Below are 21,880 nucleotides of genomic sequence, written 5' to 3'. Positions count from 1 at the left end.
ATGATCATCAGGCCCCCTCGGGGGCTCTGGGCGTTCCCCTGTGGGTGAGCGAGGTTGTTTGCTGCATCTCATCCCCATTTCAACCATAGCAAACTCATTTTTATTTGTTTTGCATATATATTGGACTTCCATATACGTTTCCATTTGAGGACATGTTTCTATTCATTAAAATAAAAATGGTTCTGGGGACTTCCCTGGTGGTCCAGTGGGTAAGACTCTGTGCTCCCAATGCATGGGGCCTGGGTTCGATCCCTGGTCAGGGAACTAGATACCACATGCACGACGCAACTAAAAAATCTGCATGACGCAACTAAGAGGTCTGCATGCCGCAACTGAAGTATCCACATGCCACAAATAAGATCCGGTGCAGCCAAATAAAATAAATAAATAAATATTTTAAAAAGTCGTTCTGGAAACTACTGGCCACGGAATTAAATCCAAACTTCTTTGCTCAGTATTTAATATCAGTGATGCTCCCTCTCAGAGATCGGTGAACATCGGCTCACAGCCCAAATCCAGTTGACCGCTAGGAATAGTTCTTTACGTTTTTAAATGGTCACATTTTACATGGTTCCATAAATACCAAAATATAGCTTCAATTTGGCCTCTTGGTCTGCAGAGCTTAAATATTTACTATCTGGCTCTTTAAGAAAAAGTTTACTGATCCCTGATCCAGCTCCAACTTTTCTTTCCATGCTTCACTCCCAGGACTGGAGCCCAGTTACCCTACAGAGTCTGATGCAGTACCTTGCTCATAAGGGAAGCTCATCACATATAAAGCTAGGGTGACTGCATGCCCACTTTGTTGTGCTCTTATAATTTTTCATATTAATAGAGCCCTTTTCACTCTCCTAAGTGTCTTCTTTGGGCGGTAAATGATAGTCATTCTAAATATAACTGACAGTTGAATGCGATGGAAGATAAAAAAAAACCACCAGCAAATTTTGTGATGAGTAATATTATCTTTGAAACTTAGGGCATCTCCTAAAGAGGTTCCAAATTCTGAGTGTTTGAGTTAATACCCAGAAATGACAAACATTAGAAAAAATAATGGCCTTAAATATAATTACTATGCTTCTATTATGTATTTGATGGGTTTCTAGAACTAATGATTAGGCATCTTTACTTGCCTAATTTTCTTAAAGGATTTAACCAACTTACATGATTTTTAAAAGCAGCGTGAGCTATGTCAACAGAAATCCATGTTGGGACACAAATGCAATTTCATGCTATGTATTGAGTATGTTTTAGAGAAAGGCTATACTTAGGGGATGGAGGATAGGAGTTGTCCTTTCATCAAATGTTCTAGGAAATGAACCACATTGCTACTTTTTGTGCCTGGAGCCCAGCATGGGTGTTTATCTGTAATGGGTCCAACTTTTAGAAGATACTGACTCCAAATGACCTGGATATTATTCAAATAAGTGCTCTTAAATTCCTTTAATAACTAACCGACCATGAAGAATAACTCAATTTTGGATGAATGTAATTTTATCTATAAACAAGTGTGTACAGAAATCCTGAAGTGTAACATGATTTTAAAAGTTGAGGTGCAGAAGCATGCTTTTTTTTTTTTTAAAAAAAAGATTATTTATTTATTTATATTTTTGACTGCATCATGTCTTAGTTGCAACATGCGGGATCTTTCGTTGCAGCACATGGGTTCTTCGTTGTGGTGTATGGGTTTCTCTCTAGTTGCGGCATGCGGGTTTTCTCTTCTCTAGTTGTGGCGTGCAGGCTCCAGGGCGCGTGGGCTCTGTAGTTGTGGCGTGCGGACTCTGTGGTTTGCGGCACGCGAGCTCTAGTTGAAGTGCGTGAGCTCAGTAGTTGTGGCGCGGGGGCTTAGTTGCCCCGTGGCATGTGGGATCTTAGTCCCCTGACCACGGATAGAACCCGCATCCCCTGCATTGTAAGGTGGATTCTTTACCACTGGACCACCAGGGAAGTCGCAGAAGCATACTTCTTAATGATCTCCCTGATATAACTGTTTTGTAAAATTCCTCCAGTCAAGAAGCATATTTAAGGAGCATGTATGCTTTTTCAGACACTGAACTAGATGCTGGGGATGGTGCAAAGGATAACCCCACTCTTTCTCTGTCCTCCAGGGACCTAGTACAAAGTTTAGAGTCAGTGCCCTGGCTGATATGGGCTCTGAAATCTTGAACAGGCTTATTGTTTATTGCTGTGATAAATGGCTTGAGGAAAAATAAGGCAGGGTTAAGAAATACAGAATGATGGTGATGGTGTTATTCACGCAGGGTGGTCTAGGAAGGTCTCTCTGGTGGATGACACCTGAGCAGACATGGGCAAGAAGTGAGTGCATAAGGTCTTACCATAATCATTCTTCATTCTTGGTTCATTGTGTCAATGTATCTGGTATATAAAGTCCTAAACTCCCTCAAAGAGCCTCAGATCTCCCCATATTAGAAGAGATGAGTTTTCTCTCAAGGCGCAAAAGAAAAGATTTCAAGAACTTCACAAGGTGTTTCAGCCCCGGTTAAACCTTTTGGTTTCCTTATGCTGTATTTGCAGACAGGGTCCTCTCCTTCAAGTAAGTGAGAAAGAGGGCTTTGAGGACAGCCTCTGGGGACAGGTGTGGCAAAAAGGTGACAGTAGATTCTGGAATGTAGAGCTCCCTCTATATGATCCTGTTGAAATGAGGTAGCTGCTGTGACCAACAGCTCACATTGTTTTAGTCTTTGTCTTGGTGCCAGGCGTGGCTTATGACCCTTCCGTTGCATTAGTTCCGTGAGTCCTCCCAACACGCCAGAGATGGGGAGAGGCAGGCTAGCAGCTGAGCAGAGCCCAGTAGCGTTTAGAAGGCAGAGGTGATAGAAATGAGCCACTGGACTGTAAGTTTCAGGAGGGCAGAGACTATCTGTCTTGCTCGTTACAATTTCCTCAGGACTGGGCACTGTGCTTGGATATTCTCGATGCACAATACATGTTTGTTGAATGAATAAATAGTGCTAGCAAAAGTACAGAGGCAGCAAACTAGGCATGTGTGTCATATCCCATCTTTCTGGAGGCTGGAGTCTGGTCTCCCATCCTTGGTGGGGATATCAAAGAGGAGGAGGCATGGCATCTCAGGTGAATGAGTGTGTGTGTGTGTGTGTGTGTGTGTGTGTGTTTGTGTGTGTGTGTGTGTGTGTGTGTGTGTGTGAGACACAGTAGGAAAGGGATGCTAGGATCTGGAGCGGAGACAAAGTGATAAGCACACAGTGTCTTTCTCCTGGGACACAGAAGGCTCTATTTTCCAGGCTCCCTTGGGCTTAAGTTGGTACCCTGTGACAATTCTGACCGATAGACTAGTGGAAGCAACTTCGGGGGTGAGGCAGGTGGGAACGCATATGCCTCTCCGAGTCCTCCCTTCAACTTGAAACAGTAACACTGGAGACCACATATCAAGATGACAGAACCACAGGATGTAGCAGCCTGGATCTCTGAGTCATTGTATGGAAGAGGGCCACCTAGCCAGGACCAGACTTTTTATGATGGACAAATAAATCTTTGTTATATTAAGCCACTGAGATTTGGGGGCTTCATGATACTGTAGCATGTCGTATTCTATCCTGACTAATGCAGGACCAGATGGCCAGAGGCCTTGAATGTCAGGATAAGGGCTTTTTCCTCTTAAAGAGCAGTAAGTCCATGTCTGTTGCCACCCACATACTCAGCAGGCCTCCCACATACTTATCTTAGGTCCATGGGTGTGGGGAAGCAGGAGAGCTCAAGCCTGCAATTGTAGGTGATTCAATGCCGAGAGAGCCTGGCTCTCTACGTCCATTCTAAAGATGAGAACCAGGCAGATTCCTGCTGAGAAAAGCCTTCTTTTCTCTTCTCCAGTGCTGACCCAGTGGTCTTTGTGGCTGTCCAAGAATGTTAGCTGGGCACCAGAAGTAGTCCTAGCAAGAAGGCATGATCAGAGAGACAATAATATCAGGCTGGGCTGGATGTAAAATTTATTTTGGGATGTAGAAAGTGGCTCAAACTGCAGCAACTTGTGTGATTGCTGATAAAGAGGCATGCCTTACAGACTAACACACGAGGATGGCTTTAAAAAAATAGTTTTAGGGGCTTCCCTGGTGGCGCAGTGGTTGAGGGTCCGCCTGCCGATGCAGGAGACGCGGGTTCGTGCCCTGGTCCGGGAAGATCCCACATGCCGCGGAGCAACTAAGCCCGTAAGCCATGGCTGCTAGGCCTGCACGTCCGGAGCCTGTGCTCCGCAACGGGAGAGGCCACAACAGTGGGAGGCCCGCATACCGCAAAAAAAAAAATAAAAAAATTAAAAAAAAAAAAAGTTTTAATTTAATCTCCATTTTTTAAAAAAAACAAGAACAGGGCTTCCCTGGTGGCGCAGTGGTTGAGAATCCGCCTGCCAATGCAGGGGACACGGGTTCGTGCCCCGGTCCGGGAAGATCCCATATGCCGCGGAGCGGCTGGGCCCGTGAGCCATGGCCGCTGAGCCTGCGTGTCCGGAGCCTGTGCTCCGCGACGGGAGAGGCCACAGCAGTGAGAGGCCCGCGTACCGCAAAAAAAAAAAAAAAAAAAAAAAACAAGAGCATACTTTACATGAAACTATTCTGCACTTTGTTTTTTTATTAATATTCTTTTTAAAAATATTTTATTTTTGGCTGTGTTGGGTCTGTTGCTGCGCACAGGCTTTCTCTAGCTGCAGCGAGTGGGGGCTACCCTTCGTTGTGGTGCGCGGGCTTCTCATTGCAGTGGCTTCTCTTGTTGTGAAGCATGGGCTCTAGGCGCACGGGCTTCAGTAGTTGTGGCACGCGGGCTCTAGAGTGCACGCTCAGTAGTTGTGGCACATGGGCTTAGTTGCTCCGTGGCATGTGGGATCCTCCCAGACCAGGGCTTGAACCCGTGTCCCCTGCATTGGCAGGCGGATTCTTAACCACTGCACCACCAGGGAAGCCCTTTTTATTAATATTCTTAACCTGTAATATATCGTGGACCTCCTTCCACCTCATTCTCTTTAATGGATGCTTATTCTCTCATGGAATTGTGTACCATCCTTTCTTAAGGCATTCTACTATTGATGGACCATTTCTTTGTCTCTGATTTTCAGTGATACAAATAAGGCCACAACGAACATCCTTGTACACATCCCCTTGAACACATCTGAACATTTCTGTAGTGAAATGTCTGGGTCAGCAGGGTATAAGCCTTTTTCAGTTTGATAGGAACTGCCAAATTGCTACCCTAAAGGGTTGTAATAATTTACACGCTGGAGAATGGTGATTTTTTTAATGGACTGATTCCCCCAAGAATCTCCGGTTTGGATCCTCCAAACCTTTGGAACATGTGTCTGGCTCAAGTTGTTTTATTTAATCTGTGGCTCAGGTCCTTTGCAAGAAGCCAGTCCAACCCGAAGGTACTCCCCTCCACAAAGCTCACATTTAAGCCCTGAAAAATGGGAGGACTTAATCCAGTCTCTATCAGATCTAAATCAGAACATTTTTCCCCTTCTGCCATTTTAAATTACCTCTCAGCTCAGCCCCAGACTGAGTAATTCAGAGTTAATGGGATATGAAAGTCATGGTCCGTGGCATGATTGCGGGTACCTAGCCAGAGGCAGGCAAGATTTATGCTCTTGGAACCCAACTGGGTTGAAAAGGGTGATAAATTATCAGGGCTATTGCGAGCTCCCCTTCTGCTGTGAGATTCATTCCAGTTTATCAGAATAATCATCTTCCCCTCTGAGGCCAGAGATAAAGAGCCAAATCTGGAGCCCCACTATGTGGTAAGAGGGAGAGAGATCGTTCTGAAATCTCTTTTCCTAGCTTTGTTTAGACTGGGGTGGGTGGGAGGCTTGTTACTTTCTAAGTGTAGTCTGGTGAAAAAACATCCATCTGTGTTCACCCAAGATACAGGCTGGGGTTTTGGGCCGGTGAACACGGCTGGCCTGAGGCTTTCTTGTCTACCTGGGGATATTGTGCGAAGGAGGATTTGGCATCACATGCTGATTCATGTTGTCCTATGTACTGAATCCAGGTACACCCCCCTTCTCTTCAGCTTGGCTATCCCACTGTCCACAGTCTGGCGTTTGCATCCTCTCTTGCGTTGTCTTTCTCCTGGTGTCTGGCAACCGTCCTTTCTGATTACATCACGCTCGTTTGGGGTCTTTTGCTAGACTTTCCCTTGACTGATCCCATTACAGATCACAACATGACGCAGAGCGGAAGTCAGAAACGATCAATATCAGTGGCCTCGTAAAGGAGACACAGCACTCACACAGACACACAGAGTTACCTGAAATAGCAACTTCAAATGTCAAGTGCCAGCATTGACTGAACACTCACTCAGGCTTTACACTCAACGGCCTTACAGGCGTTACCTCGTTTTAACCCTCAAATCATTCTGTGAAGTCAGCTGTAAAGATCGTTTTACAAATGAGGAAACTGAGGCATGGATGGGTCACTGTTGACTTGTCCAAGATCACAGAGCTAGTAAGTGGCAGTGCCTGGTAGACTACAGAGCTTGCGTTTGCTGTTTCCACACCTGTGTTTGCACAAACACTCATTTGCACAAATCCATGTGCATACAGACATGCACATGCGTAAACATTCACATAAACACACACCCAAACACACATGCAGTCAGGGAGAATGTTTGGCAGAGAATGAGTGACCGAGGCTTATGACTGTTAATGAGAACAAGAACCCAGACTCCTAGCCACCTTGTCCTTGAATGAAGCCTCCTCACATGGCTTACTGTAGAAAGTTAAATAGAAAAAAAAAGGCATTGCTAGACTTGTTTGAATTGGGGATGTTACCTGGGGAAGGCTGGTGGTGGTATCCGCTGAGGCCACTCAGAATAAACTTGACATGGCGTCTGGACGTGGGTCATACAGACTTGGGACCTGTTTGCTTCCATGTGAGGAGCAGGGCCATCCCTCAGGCAGACTCACATTAACTGAGGTTAGGATACTGAACTATGACCCTGGCATTAAAAACCGTTATAGGAGTTTTCTGTCTGGGGCTAGGTTTACAGGAGAATGTACTGGAAAAGTCTGCTCTCAGTCCAGGGAAGACGGTCCTCGATGTTTGAGGGTGCCAGGCGGAGATATGTCCATTGTACAGTAGGCTTGGTCTGGCTGATGGGACTGGAAGTCTTTGCAAGGCTTCCCCTTCCAATCCACACCTGCTTCTTTAGCAGCCTTAACATGTCTCATTAGATTATAGTTGGGACCCTCAGGTCCCGGAAGCATCTTGTTCTGCTCACCTGTCTTTTCTCAATTCTTCTGATCCAGTTCCTATTAATTTTATAAATTCAATTCACACAAGGAGATCTTGAGGGGCGCTTTGTTCTGTAATCCCCAAGTGCTGAACACAGTCGCTGGAGGAGATGCTGTTGACGTCCCTCACATATCCCATCAGCCAGCCCTGGAGGTCGTCTGTAGACCGTTTCCATGTGGACCAAAGCCTGCCAGCAAATTCTCTGCCAGGGTATTCCTGGCTAAGGGAATATGTTTAGCTCTCACACAGGGCAGGTGGCAGTGCTGAGGAATTAGTGCTCTGTGAGCAGTGCTCGACCAGTGAGAGTGTAAAGACGCCAGCTTCCTTGCTCCTTGGTGAAGCAGCTCTGATGCGTACACCACAGTCTCCTGGAGGGTCCCCAGTGGGACTGAGCCCCTGTTGCCCACAGAGGTAACCTACACCCTTTATCAGCTGCCTCCTTTTCTCACTCTTCTCCACTCCCTCCTGGCACTTCCTGAGATCACCTCCCAAATAAACTACTTACACCCAAATCTTTGTCTCAGGCTCTGCTTTTAAGGGAACCCAGGCTACACAGCCACTTTCAGTCTTTCCCCTGGAACAGTTTCCATTGTTCTCTTGCTTACCATATGACCCAGCCTCACCTTCCTCTTATCTGAGGCCCCTTTTGACAACCTTTCAAAAGCACTCAATCCCAGAGTTAAGAGCACGAGCATAGAAGTCAGACAGATGTGAGGTTGAATCCTGGCTAGGTCACTTACTGATCATGTGACCCTGGGCAAATTACTCTCTGGACCTCATGAATCTTTTAAAGAATGCAGATAAGGATAACCACTTTCAGAGCTGTCAGGAAGAATCGATGAGATAATGTATGCAAAGAGCTCAGTGCAGCACTTGGCAATTAGTAGGTGCTCAATAATGTCTGACAGGCCTTCCTCTCCCTCTGAACAGAGGCCGGTTTCTTTCAACCATTGGTCCCGGAAGACCTTGCTCCTTCTCACTGAAGGCTGATACTCAAGCCATGGCTGAGCCCTGTGTGGGGTTGGAGCAGTCAGGAAGGGCACTGGTGATGTGGCAGGCCCCCCAAGCACATTCACCGACCATGCTTCTCTCTGCCTTTTGAAAAAGAATCAATCAATTAATTAATTAATTTTTGGCTGCTTTGGGTCTTTGTTGCTGCATGTGGGCTTTCTCTAGTTGCGGCGAGCGGGGGCCCATCTTCGTTGCAGTGCGCGGGCTTCTCATTGCGGTGGCTTCTCTTGCTGTGGAGCACGGGCTCTAGCCTCATGGGCTTCGGTAGTTGTGGCGCACGGGCTTAGTTGCTCCGCGGCATGTGGGATCTTCCCAGACCAGGGCGGCTTGATCTTCTGATTGGGGCCACTTACTCTTTCCCAAAGAAGCCCTACCTTTTCCTAGATCTGCACTTTTGCTTGCCCCGTTCCATTTAGCTGGAATGCTTTTTCCTTCTCCATCCTCATCTGCTGAAATCCCACTTAAACTCTCATAGTGTGTATAAATTAAGAAGCACACCAGATTCATGTAGAGAGCTTTTTCAAAATACACATATCTAGGAATTGCCCGCAGAGACTGATTCAGTACATCTGCCATGGAGTGTGGGCCTGCATATTTTGAGAAAACTTCTCAATTTTGATGATAAACACACCCCTAAGGAAGAACCACTGGTATCATCCATAGAGCCCAAGTGATGGAGTTAAACAGACTCAACTGCCTTGTGACATTGGGCAATCTACTGAGCTTCTCTGAGCCTCAATTTTCTCATCTGTAAAATGGGGACAATAATAATGCTTATCCCATAGAGTCACTAGGAGGATGAAATGAGAGACTAGAGGTGGTGCTCAGGAAAAATTATATTTATATTCAAACATCCCTGATCCCCCACCCGGAGGTAATCACTTCCTCCCATTTTCCCATCTTGCTGTCTGTACCTCTATTACAGCACTTAGCACAGCGGTCCTTCTATTAAAGTCTCACGGTGTGTGGGTCACTCCCCACCCCCACACAGATCACAAGCAGCTGAGGGCTGGGGACAAACAGGGGTTGTGTATTATCTGCCATGTGCTCCTATGGTACCGGGCATGGTGTCTTGCATGGAGCCCATGCTCAATAAATTTTTGTTGATTTGAATATAAAGCCATAAGAAACTAATGTATATGGTTATGTTAGGTACCTGCATAATGTGTTTTTGAACAGGCTTTTGATTAGTCTTAGTGTACAGAAAACTGTCTCCTACTGACGGTGCATTTGGAAATTGCCAGGAGGGCAATAAATATGCACATAAAATCCAGCTTTGCTCAGACCTGGACAGAATCTCTTTGGTTCCTGGGGCTTCTGTTTGCCAGGCACCCACAGGGGCTGGGGCTGTCCCTGGGCGGCCTTTTTTTAAAAAAAACTTTTTATTTATTTATTTATTTTTAATTTATCTATCCTTGGCTGTGTTGTGTCTTCGTTGCTGCACGTGGGCTTTCTCTAGTTGCGGCGAGCGGGGACTACTCTTTGTTATGGTGCGTGGGCTTCTCATTGCGGTGGCTTCTCTTGTTGCGGAGCACGGGCTGTAGGTGTGCAGGCTTCAGTAGTTGTGGCACGTGGGCTCAGTAGTTGTGGCTCGCAGGCTCTAGAGCACAGGCTCAGCAGTTGTGGCACATGGGCTTAGTTGCTCCGCGGCATGTGGGATCTTCCCGGACCAGGGCTCGAACCCGTGTCCCCTGCATTGGCAGGCGGATTCTTAACCACTACGCCACCGGGGAAACCCACCAATTGGTTTTTTTTTTTTTTTTGTGGTACGTGGGCCTCTCACTGTTGTGGCCTCTCCCGTTGCGGAGCACAGGCTCTGGACGCGCAGGCTGAGCGGCCATGGCTCACGAGCCCAGCCGCTCCGCGACATGTGGGATCTTCCCGGACCGGGGCACGAACCCGTGTCCCCTGCATCGGCAGGCGGATTCTCAACCACTGCGCCACCAGGGAAGCCCCCACCAATTGATTTTTGACAAAGGTATGAGGTCCATCAATGGAGAAGAAAATCGTCTTTAACAAATGATGCTGAGACAGCTGATGTGCACATGCAAGAGAATGAGGTTGGACCACAAGTTCACACCATAGGAAAAAAATAACTCCAAATGGGTCAATGACCTAAATTTAAGAACTGTGAGGAGAGGAGAATGGAGGAGAAACCATTTAATGAGTAAGGGGTTTTACTCTGGAGTGATGGAAATGTTCTGGGACTAGGTAGAGATGATGGTTGCACAACATTGTGAATGTTCTAAATGCCACTGAATTGTCCACTTCAAAATGGTTAATTTTATGTTATGTGAATTTTACCTCAATAAATTATTTAAAAAACAACCAAACAGAAAATGCAGTGTGTGATTTGTGATCAGGTGTAAAAGGGACCCTCATACGTTGGAGCTGATTTCAACGTTGAGCTCCTCACTTCCAGAACTTTAGTCACGTGACCCAAGAAAGAACCAGGAAACCAGGGAGCCCACCTGGGGTAACTTGGCACCAGAAAACTAGGTCGCACAATGGCCTTGACTTTAGCTTGCTGTTTTTTGCTATAAAGTTACTATACATTTACTTTGGGAAAAAAAAAAAAAAAGAATGCTCATGCGTCCTGTGTTTTTGCCCATGCCCTGGCCATGGTGAATCTTTTAAAAGCATTAAAAAGGAGGTGGGGTAGGAGGGAACTGTTAAGCCACCTGGGCAGCAGTATTCTAGGCAAAGGAATCAGAGCATGTGCAAAGGCCCTGAGGCAGGGGCATGTTTGGTGTGTCGGAGGTACCAAAGAGAGGCCATGGTGGTTGCAGCAGAGTGAAAGAGAGGGAGGGATCATGGTGGCCTGATTGATCAAGGCCTCATGGGCCACAGTGAAGAACAGCATTTTCTTAGTGAAAAGGAAAGCCAGCCAAGGGTTTGAGCTGTAGAGTGACTTGATGTGACTTCATAATCTCATTTCATTTTTAACAGGACCTCTGTGATAGAGAATAGAATGTAGATGATTATACAAGTGACTGATTAATTACACATATGATAAGAGCTAGAAAGGAGAGTCCAGGTGCTTTGGGAATGCAAAACAGGAGACCCTGGGAGTTTGGAGATGACTCTAAGTAGATATGATGCTAATAATACTCCCTGCCAGGGGATGCTTTGGGAGTCTTCCTCAAGTGGGGCACCTGAAGCATTCCGCTGGCTGTGAGTCTGAAGAGGGCTTACTGTGCTTATCCAGCCTCGTGGGAGGAGGAGAGGGTGGAAGTCAGGCTGGTGAGCCTCAGGACACTGCAGGATCTGCCTACCTCACCGTCTTTCCTAAAATGTGTCAGGCACTCGAGGCCCCTGATGGATTTAATTGAAATCCTCTCTGTCACTGAGATGTCAGGTGAGACAGCTCCTGTCCCTAAATGAAGCCCTGGCTGGAAGTTTGACAGCCCCAGGTGGGAGGCGATTCTGCTGCTTAATCACCCAAGGACAGACAGAACTGGTCACACCCTCCATGGCATCTTGCATCTTCTGGCCTGGCCTGTGCATTCAGGAGACTCAGTGGTCACAGACCTTACAGATGAAACTTGTGTCTGATAACTGTCCCCCAACACCTCTGTATCAGTCGGGGTCAGCGGGAAGCAGACACATACTCCAACTAGGTTAACTCAAAGTGGGATTAATAAAAGGGCCATTTACAGCTGTGTGGACAAGGTGTAGGGAAATCGTAAGGGGTAGACCATTACCTGGGGCTAGTAACAGTGCTCCTTTCCCCAGGTCCAAAGGGAGGGGCAGGAGGAAGTTCCAGATACTGGAGGTGGATGGAGGGAGTCATGGAGAGACAGCCGGGAGTCAGAAGCTGAGTCCCGTGGCTGAGAGACACAGCCAGACCTCGGCAAGTTTGCAGAGAGGCAGCTGGGGAGAATCAGTACCCTGAATGCACTCTCATTCCTTCCTCTGATCCCCTGCCAGGACGCCCTGCTGGTCAAGCCTGACGAGAGGACAAGGGAGCCTGTTGATGTGGTCCATACAGGTAGAGGAAGGATGGTGAGTGGAGCTGGAGGAAAATGGAGAGATGGCCATGTTCTTCTGGGGTAGTCCTGCCCTGGGCACAGGGTCCAGAAATAGATCAGACACAGTCCTTGTCTCCAAGGACCTCTCGGTGACATGAGAGTGGGGCCAAAGTGACATCCAGTAGGGTTAGTGCTGGGATAGAGGGATGAACAAATTACACAGGCTTTCTGGTTGTGTGGACCATTAAACTGGGGAGGGGTGCAGAGGGGAGGCATAGAGGGAGGGATGCTTGACTGCTCTCCCAAGTACACCACAGTGACATGTTTACAACATTTTTTAAGATGATGGGAGGATGTGAGAGTTTTCAGGCTACACGTATAACAGCAACAACACAGCCTCAAAAGCGTCTTGGGGAGATTAAATAAGATCCTGCATGGAAACTGCCTAGCACGGTACTTGGCATGTTGCAGGGGAGCTGCAAATGGTAGGCCCATCACCATCTTTTGGCCTTTTGGCCTCATCAAGGTAGTCCAGTTAGCTAAACCAAGTTAACAAGCAAGGTAGGGGAGCATCTGGAATCTCGGCCCAGTGACTCTGCGATTTGTGTGGCTACCATTTTTTTTTCTAAATGAATTCTTTTTTTTTTTCCTCCTTTATTTATTTTTAAAAATAATTTATTTATTTGGTTGCATCGGGTCATAGCTGCGGCACATATGCTCCTTAGTTGTGGCAGGTGAGCTCCTTAGTTGTGGCACGTGAACGCTTAGTTGTGGCAGTGGGATCTGCTTCCCTGACCAGGGATTGATCCTGGGCCCCCTGCATTGGGAGCGTGAGATCTTAACCACTGCACCACCAGGGAAGCCCCTGTGTGACTACCATTTATTTATTTAATGCTTGCTCTGTACCACACACTGTGCTAAATGCTTTACATGTATTATCACAACTTTTATGGGGGGGGGATATGTGGATAATATTATTTATTCATTTTTCTTCCTCTTGTGCCTCTTGTGATGGTTTCAAACCGTGCCTGCAAATTCTTTGACACTCTTCCCATTGAGAGGTGGGGGTCTATGTCCCCTGCCCTTGAATCTGGGCTGTTTTTAGTAACTTATTTGTAACCAGTACAATGCAGTGGAATTGATGCTGCATAACTTTGGAGGATAAGTCAGAGAAAGCCTTGCAGCTTCCGCCTGGTCTCTGGAGACATGTAGCTGGGGGAAGCCAGGCCTCACATGAGGAATCCAACTACCCTGAGACGTCCATGCTGGGGAGGCCACATGTGGGCACTTTGGTCCAGCCCAGATGACTACCAGCATTATGTGCCAGCCATGTGAGGGAGCCATCCTGGATGTCCAGCCCGGCTGAGCCTTCAGATGACTGCAGCCTCAGCTGCCACCTGACTACCACCCCTGTAGAGAGTCCAGCTAAGCCCTCCCCAAACTCCTGACCAGTAAAGTCGCAAGTGAAATAAAATGGCTGGTGTGGGCTGCTAAGTTTTGAAATAAATTTTTATACACTGCTGGTAACTGGAACACCTCCCCACTCTTTCCATCCCCCAGAATGACTTTATACCTGGCCATGTGATTGATTTTGGCTATTGGGATGTGAGTGGATCCCAACCCAAAGTTTGAAATGTGCTCAAGTGATTTGGCCAGCCCGCTTACACTCCTGTGATTAATCACGGAAAGATCGCTCCCCAGATACCTGCTTCCTTTCATCCTGAAATGAAAAAGACCTGAACTCAATCTGCAGCCTGAAGCAGAGCTGCCCCAGATGACCTACAGCGCTGTGAGTGAGAAATAAATGCTTGTTGAGGTAAACCACTGAGATTTGGGTGTTGTTTGTTAGCCCGGATCATCACAGTAATAGCTGACTAAGATAAGATTGGTGATAATGCTGTTATTCCCTTACCCAGATGGTAAAACAAAGCATAAAAAGATTAAGTGAACAGCTCAGGGCATAGCTAGAAAGGAAGAGTCTGCAATTGTAACTCTCTTTTAACCATTGTCTCTGGAAAGTAACATACACGAATATGTAATGAACGGACCCAAATGTGTATCCAGCATCTCTGCGTGGTCCCTGCCTGGGCATCTGTGGTAACTTCAGTTCCTAGAGCACCTGAGGACACTATAGGTGAATAAATAGCCACTGAAAACCTGTTTTCCAGTGTCTAAAGCCTCAACCATGAAACCTCAGCTGGATAGTCTATTATCCGTCCTGGAGCACAGAAGAGGTGGCCAAACGCTTGGAAATATCTAAAAGCTCTGCTGCAGCCTAAACACATGAGGAAAGCAGGCAGCAGTCTCCTTCATTCTTCCTCCTCTGGTCTCAGAAGTAGGGCATTTTTTTTTTTTTTTTTTTTTTTTTTTTTTATATGCGGGCCTCTCACTGTTGCGGCCTCTCCCGTTGCGAAGCACAGGCTCCGGACGCTCAGGCTCAGCGGCCATGGCTCACGGGCCCAGCCGCTCCGCGACACGTGGGATCTTCCCCGACCGGGGCACGGACCCGTGTCCCCTGCATCGGCAGGCGGATTCTCAACCACTGCGCCACCAGGGAAGCCCCAGTAGGGCATTTTAAAAAGCATTATGAATTTATACACATTTTGATGCATTCAGAGTTGGGGTAAAATCTGTGTCCATGTCTGTGTTTGGCTGTGTGTGTGTGTGTGTGTGTGTGTGTGTGTGTGTGTGTGTGTGTGTGTGTGTTGCATCACAAAAGAACAATTGGGAGAAAGTGGCTAAAGAGGGGTTGTTATTTATTTATTTATTTTTAATTTTAACAATGCAATTTTCTTTTTTTCCTTTTTTTTAAACATCTTTATTGGAGTATAATTGCTTTACAATGGTGTGTTAGTTTCTGGTTTATAACAAAGTGAATCAGTTATACATATATATATGTTCCCATATCTCTTCCCTCTTGCGTCTCCCTCCCTCCCACCCTCCCTATCCCACCCCTCTAGGTGGTCACAAAGCACCGAGCTGATCTCCCTGTGCTATGCGGCTGCTTCCCACTAGCTATCTATTTTACGTTTGGTAGTGTATGTGTGTCCATGCCACTCTCACTTTGTCACAGCTTACCCTTCCCCCTCCCCACATCCTCAAGCCCATTCTCTAGTAGGTCTGTGTCTCCGTTCCTATCTTACCCCTAGGTTCTTCATGACCTTTTTTTTTTCTTAGATTCCATATATGTGTGTTAGCATACGGTATTTGTTTTTCTCTTTCTGACTTACTTCACTCTGTATGACAGACTCTAGGTCCATCCACCTCACTACAAATAACTCAATTTCATTTCTTTTTATGGCTGAGTAATATTCCATTGTATATATGTGCCACATCTTCTTTATCCATTCATCCAATGATGGACACTTAGGTTGCTTCCATCTCCTGGCTATTGTAAATAGTGCTGCAGTGAACATTGTGGTACATGACTCTTTTTGAATTATGGTTTTCTCAGGGTATGTGTTTGGTAGTGGGATTGCTGGGTCACATGGTAGTTCTATTTGTAGTTTTTTAAGGAACCTCCATACTGTTCTCCATTGTGGCTGTATCAATTTACATTCCCACCAGCAGTGCAAGAGGGTTCCCTTTTCTCCACATCCTCTCCAGCATTTATTTTTTCTAGATTTTTTGATGATGGCCATTCTGACCGGTGTGAGATGACATCTCATTGTAGTTGTTAGCAGATACAGTGGCCGCAGGGGTGGTGCCAGAGGCCTCTGCCCGGCTCGGCGCCTGACTCGGCCCTCCTGTCTCACGGCTGCAGTTCCACCATGGCTCCCAAAGGCGGCTCCAAGCAGCAGTCCAAGGAGGACCTGCTCCTGTGGGATTTCAGCCACAGCCTCTTGGCCAAGTCCTTTGTGCTCTTCTTCTGGAATGCCTTCAGCGTGTCCGCCATCCCCGTCTATATCGGCAAATACGGCACATGGATCTTATTCAGTCTGCTGTTCTGTATAGTGTGATGACCCCCCCTAGTAAGCACTTATCTGGTAGCCTTTGCCTACAAAAATGTGAAATTTGTCCTCAAGCACAAAGTAGCACAGAAGAGGGAGGATGCTGTTTCCAAAGAAGTGACCCAAAAACTTTCTGAAGCTGGTAATAGAAAGATGTTTCGGAAGGAAAAAGGTGAAAGAATCTTGTGGAAGAAGAATGAAGTTGCTGATTGTGAAGCTACAAGATTTTCCATCTTCTATAATAATAACACCCTATTTCTGGTCTTGGTCATTGTTGCTTCCTTCTTTATATTGAAGAACTTCAACCCCACAGTGAACTGCATTTTGTCCATAAGTGCTTCCTCGGGCCTCATCGCCCTCCTGTCTTCTGGCTCCAAGTAGACCCCGTCAGCTTCCCCCCGGCCGCCCTGGCTTTGTATCTATGGGTGGCCTGTGATATGTGGAAAAGTAGCAGGGTGGTCAGGGTGGAAGACACACAAGCTGTTTTTAGAAGTCAGGAGTTTGAGGGTGTGAAAAACCCAACAAAATGTAATTCAGTATTTGTTTATTGGCTTTTTTTTTTGGACAGATTGTTGAAATTAAATGAATTGAAAGGGGGAAAAAAAAAGAAAGTTGCTAAAGAGACTGGGCTTTGGAGTCAGTCAGTCCTGGATTTAAATATGACATCCTCCATTGTGTGATCTTGGACAAGTTTTGCAACCACTCTGAGTCTTAGTTCCTTTATCTTATAAGTAGGAGGCTGTGATATCTGAGTACGGAATGGGATTGGCCTCCATGAAATAACGTCTATAAAGCACCTACCATCTTGTAGGGGCTCAGTGAACACATACACCCTTTTCCCCTCTCATCATCTCTTATGAATAGTGACTTACAAATTGTGGATCGTGGGACTTGATGAGGACTTTCTGTGAACTCTGCTGGCATCAGGGGAGCCGCCCCCACTAGGGATGAAGCAGGAGAGAGCTCCTTTGCTGACTGGGACCTGGGTCCTGCAGCTCTGACTCTGTAAGTCTACACATCCTCTGACTAAGCACCAAAAGTCATTGTGGTACAGAGCAGAAAGGGCTTAAACTCGGAGACATTTGAGCCTGGGTTGAAACCCTGTCTTTATTGTTTATTAGCTGTGTAACCTGGATAATTAATTAAACTATGTATGCCTTGTTTATTTTCTTCTATGTAAAATGAGCGTAATTATCTGTATCCTGCTTCTCGACATATTATCTGTGCTCAGCATGGTGCCAACCACCTAGTAAATGTCATGAGGATCAAACAGAGTAACACATGAGTAATTTCCCAGCACATAGTAGGTACTCACTTAACACTGGCTTCCCTGATGGTACTGTTGGTATAATGGCAGGACTTGTTTTTTTTTTTTTTTTTTTGCCACACCGCGCAGCATGCTAGGTCTTAGTTCCCTGACCAGGGATCAAACCCAGGCCCTGCAATGGAAGCATGGAGTACTAACCACTGGATTGCCAGGGAATTCCCAAGGCAGGATCTTTCAAGGCAGGGAGCTCAAGAAATTTTAACTGAATCTGAGTTATTGCTGTAATAGCACTTTTAGAGCACTTTGATTACATTTTGAGGAAGCTTGGGGTCTAGAGTCTATAACTGGGCATTTGCAGAGTCTGGCTCTGTCTGCCTGAAGAGCCATGCCTGTCTCCTCTCTTTAGCACCTCCTATCCCCATGCCTCCTTTAACCTGAGGGTATTTACATATGTTGTTCCTGTTGCTGTGAGTGCAGAAGTCATCATCATCCTTGTCAATGCCACTAACATCATTATCACCATCATCATTCTCATAATGACCGTCAACAATATCACGATCATCACCATAATCACCACCACCATCATCCTAACAGCATCATTTTAATCATCATCACTATATAACCACAGTAACTATTACTGGTTCTCCCACTGTTTATGAAGTCCTTACTCTGTACTGTACTATCTACTGTAAATGCTTTGTCTGATTGAATCTTTATAACAAATCTCTAAGGTAATTGCTATCTCCATTTTGCAGTCAAGGCAACCAAGACATGCGAGGGTGAAATAATTTGCCCCAAGTTAACCACCGGTGGGGATAGGATTCAAATCCAGATAATATTACTCCTAGGCTAACTTTCTTAGCTTGTAAGTAGAACTACTCCTTCTCTCCATCTCTTACCTAGTTAACCCACCCTTCAAATCTTGGCTCATATGTCCTATCCTTGGGAGTCTTCCTTGACTGCCTTTACCACCATTGTAAGCACACAGAGCTCCTTTTAAACATTCTTCACACTGTTTATCATGATTGGTAATTTTGCCTTTATTTGTGTAGTTATTACATTAATGGCTGTCTCCTCCAAGCTCCAGGAGGGCAGGGACAGTGGGCACTGTGTCTTCTTTTTGTGCTCTTATGCCCTGCATCCAGAGAGGTGAGGCTCCGACTCAGAAGTCTACCGTATTGTTGGATGAATGAACCCTGCCTCTATCATTAGCCTCGCTATGGTCCTGCTCCCTGGTTCTCTGGTCTTTCTAAGTCAGCTTCCTTTCTAACTCGTCTTTTGCTGGGCAATCTGGGCTCTAGCTGAAGCAAGTGACATCCTCCTCCTTGGATGGATTAGCACCATTATCTAGGTAGACTCCAAAACTTCTCCAAAATTGGCTCAGAAACAGGGGGTCATTGAGAGTGGACAAGTTGGGGGTGAGGAGAATCAGGAAGCAGGGAGACCAGGCTGTTGTCATAAGAAAGACCTACCAAAGAGGCCATGGATGGATGAGCCTCAGTGCCAGTGGTGGCTTTGGGGACCAGAGTCAGCAACAAAGCTAAAAAATGTCCTAAGGCAGAAATGGCTAGTCCTAGTGTCTGGATGGGTGTGGGATACCACCAGTTGCTCTAAGATGTCAACTTTGGAGGAAGAATACAGCATGGTGATATCTACAGCCTTCATGGGCATCCCAGTCTTATCTCCCTGTGGACAATGGGCTCTTTTCTGTGTCTTGCTTGTGCATATTTCTTTCCTCTGCCTGCAGTGCCCTTTCCTGCCTGTTTCTACGTGGAAAACGCCTACTCACCTTCCAAGACTCAGATTAAAGGACATTTTTGCAGACGTTATTGCTGGCTCAGGGCTGCCACATCTTGGTCAGATCTATTCTAAACCATGTGCCAAATTGAGTTGTCATCACATGTTTATGTGCCCATTTTCACCATCACTGTGAGTTCTTTGGGAGCAAGCTTGGTTACGTCCTTTTTCTTCCCCTTCAGCTCAGATGTATCCTCCCCTCCCGTCTCTTCCTTTTCCTCCCCCAATATCTATCCAACTCCTACGACGCTGTAATGTGACATGTTCTCTATTAATTATCAGAACAACAACAAAGGGAGACGGAGGGGTCGGGGGAGCAGGGGAGGGGGGCTCTGACTTGGCTAATGACATCTTTAGCTGAGGTCAGGTCTTGCAGGAAGAGGAGCCTGAAGTCTTTAAGAGAGCCGACACCCCTTCCTTTCCACCTGGATCTCTTGACACCAACTATTTGGTTTCCTGACACACTGCAGTTCACCACGCCTGACTTTGAATTCAGATGTCACATCACTTGTATGGAGTGAGCAGACCAGAAAGTGGGTGTAATGATAAAAGTGCCCCTGCGTGTGGGTTTCTTTTTCTTAACTGTGTTATTTATAGTGGAAACGAGAGGAGCAGTGGGCGGTGTGCAGCTGGCCTCCCACTCAGCTCTCTGCTGCAAACGCTTCCCGAGTGGGGGAATCTGGGAGGGAAGGGGGCTGGGTGCTGCACCCGATCCTCTGATGACATGATCACTTTAGTGCTGCAGCTCCGTTAGACTCTTGGCATTGAGCTTGGTGTTAGAAGTTGGGGTACCGCACATAGTCTGGAAAAGGCCACCGAATACCGCTGGGTTCTTTGACCATCTTACCTCTTCAGACTCAGTGCTGGGACCATAGGGACCTGACCACTGACCACCCAGCAACTTTCTCTTCTTCTGGTTCTTATCTCTTCTTGGTTAAGTCACTTAACCTCTCTTTGCCTCATTTTTTCTCACTGTCAAATGAGGATTGTGATAATACCTACCTCACAGCATTGTGATGAGTATGACATGATGTAACATATGGAAATTACTTAGAGCAATGCCTGTCACATAATAAGTGCTACATAAGGGTTAGCAACGCTGACTACCATTCCACTATTATTATTGCTGCTGTCATTTAAACTTTTTTGCATTGATTGGGTCCTGAGCTTGTTCTTCCAATCAAGAAGATCTTGGCCAGCCTAGTACCTTTTCTTTGTTCAAGTTTTACCCCAGTGTCACCTTCTTGGAGAGGCCTTCCCTGACTCCCAAATCCAAAGTAGTAACCCCACCCTGCCACTCTCAAAACTCTTCATCTCATCATGACGTGCCATCTTTACAGCACCTGTCCTACTTCACGTTCTTTGCAGGGCATGTGGGATCTTAGTTCCCTGACCAAGGATCGAACCTGCGCCCCCTGCATTGGAAGCACGGAGTCTTAACCACTGGACAGCCAGGGAAGTCCTATCACATTCTTATTCATGTACTTATTTATTGCGTCTCCCCATCCTGGAATGTAAGCACCCTTGCCTTCTTTACTACAGCCTCCCAGGTGCTCAGCGCAGGACCCTCCCTGCACCCGGAGGATCTCAATAATTATTATTACTTGACTCTCTTCATCAGACACCTTCTGCCTTGTCCTGAACTTCTGTAAGCTTGGTTCCAGCAGTTGAGCCTCCCAGGAGGGAGAAATTGAGACTGGGTGACATTGCTTTTTGATATTCACTGCACTCCTTCCCTTCCACCCCTTGGTGGAGCCTTTGTTGCAACTTTTCAGTGAGTGTGTCCTATTGTTGTTTTACTCTCAGGACCAGACTGGAAATACATCATACTGAAGTGTGAATGATTGATACAAAGTACCACATTCTCTCAAGAGATCAAACCTGACTTCATTCCATGCTCGCCCTCCTTACAAGGAAAGATGTGAGGATGGTGCAGGGCTAAGAGGTGATGGTGCTGATTCCACTTGCTCTTATTAGCTGTGATCCTGGACATGACACTTGACCTCTCTGAGCCCCGTATCCTTATTTTTAAAATGTGCTGTTTCCCATGTAAGATGCTTGTGAGTGTCAAGTGTAATCTCTGTGTCTGAAAATGTTTGTCTTTTAGAAAATGCTCCATGAGTAAGCTGTTATTGTTATTTATCATAACAGAAAATAAGAGGAGTGACTGAAGTGAGTTGCAAGTTGAATAGAAACTGGCAATGTGCCTCAGGGGAATCCTTGTCCCCCGTCTCTTTATCGCCACTCAAATCCTGGGCTGCCTGAGACACGATCCTAGAGCATCTGCTCTCCCCCAGCTCCGATCCTGCCCCTCTGCCCTCACTCTTAGTATGGCTTTGACAAAGAGCCTCAGGTCTGACCAATCTGGGGAGACAAGAGATGCAGAGAGGAGTTTTGTGTATCTTTCTAGGCACTGGACCCCACCCGGCCTTTCTCTTGCCCTCATCATCCCTTCCTGAATCCCTGAGAAGCCTGAATTCCTTTTCTACTCCTTCCCCTTGCTACCTTGGTGCAAGCTTAGCTGCCTTGGTCTGAGCTCCTGTCTCCACCCCACCCTCCAACAACCAACAGCTTCTCTAATCAAACCGTGTCCCACCCCTAAGCTTCCACCTCCCCTCCCCACATCTAAAGCTC

General features: G+C 46.5%; 1 pseudogene; it reads left to right on the top strand.

The window, feature by feature from the left end:
* Positions 1 to 16,002: 16,002 nt before the first annotated feature.
* Positions 16,003 to 16,577, top strand: LOC131741140 (translocon-associated protein subunit gamma pseudogene; annotated as a pseudogene).
* Positions 16,578 to 21,880: the final 5,303 nt, after the last annotated feature.

The sequence above is a fragment of the Kogia breviceps genome, chromosome 14, assembly GCF_026419965.1.
Source record: "Kogia breviceps isolate mKogBre1 chromosome 14, mKogBre1 haplotype 1, whole genome shotgun sequence".
Classification (NCBI taxonomy): Eukaryota; Metazoa; Chordata; class Mammalia; order Artiodactyla; family Physeteridae; genus Kogia; species Kogia breviceps.
This window is presented reverse-complemented; position numbering and strand designations above follow the sequence as displayed.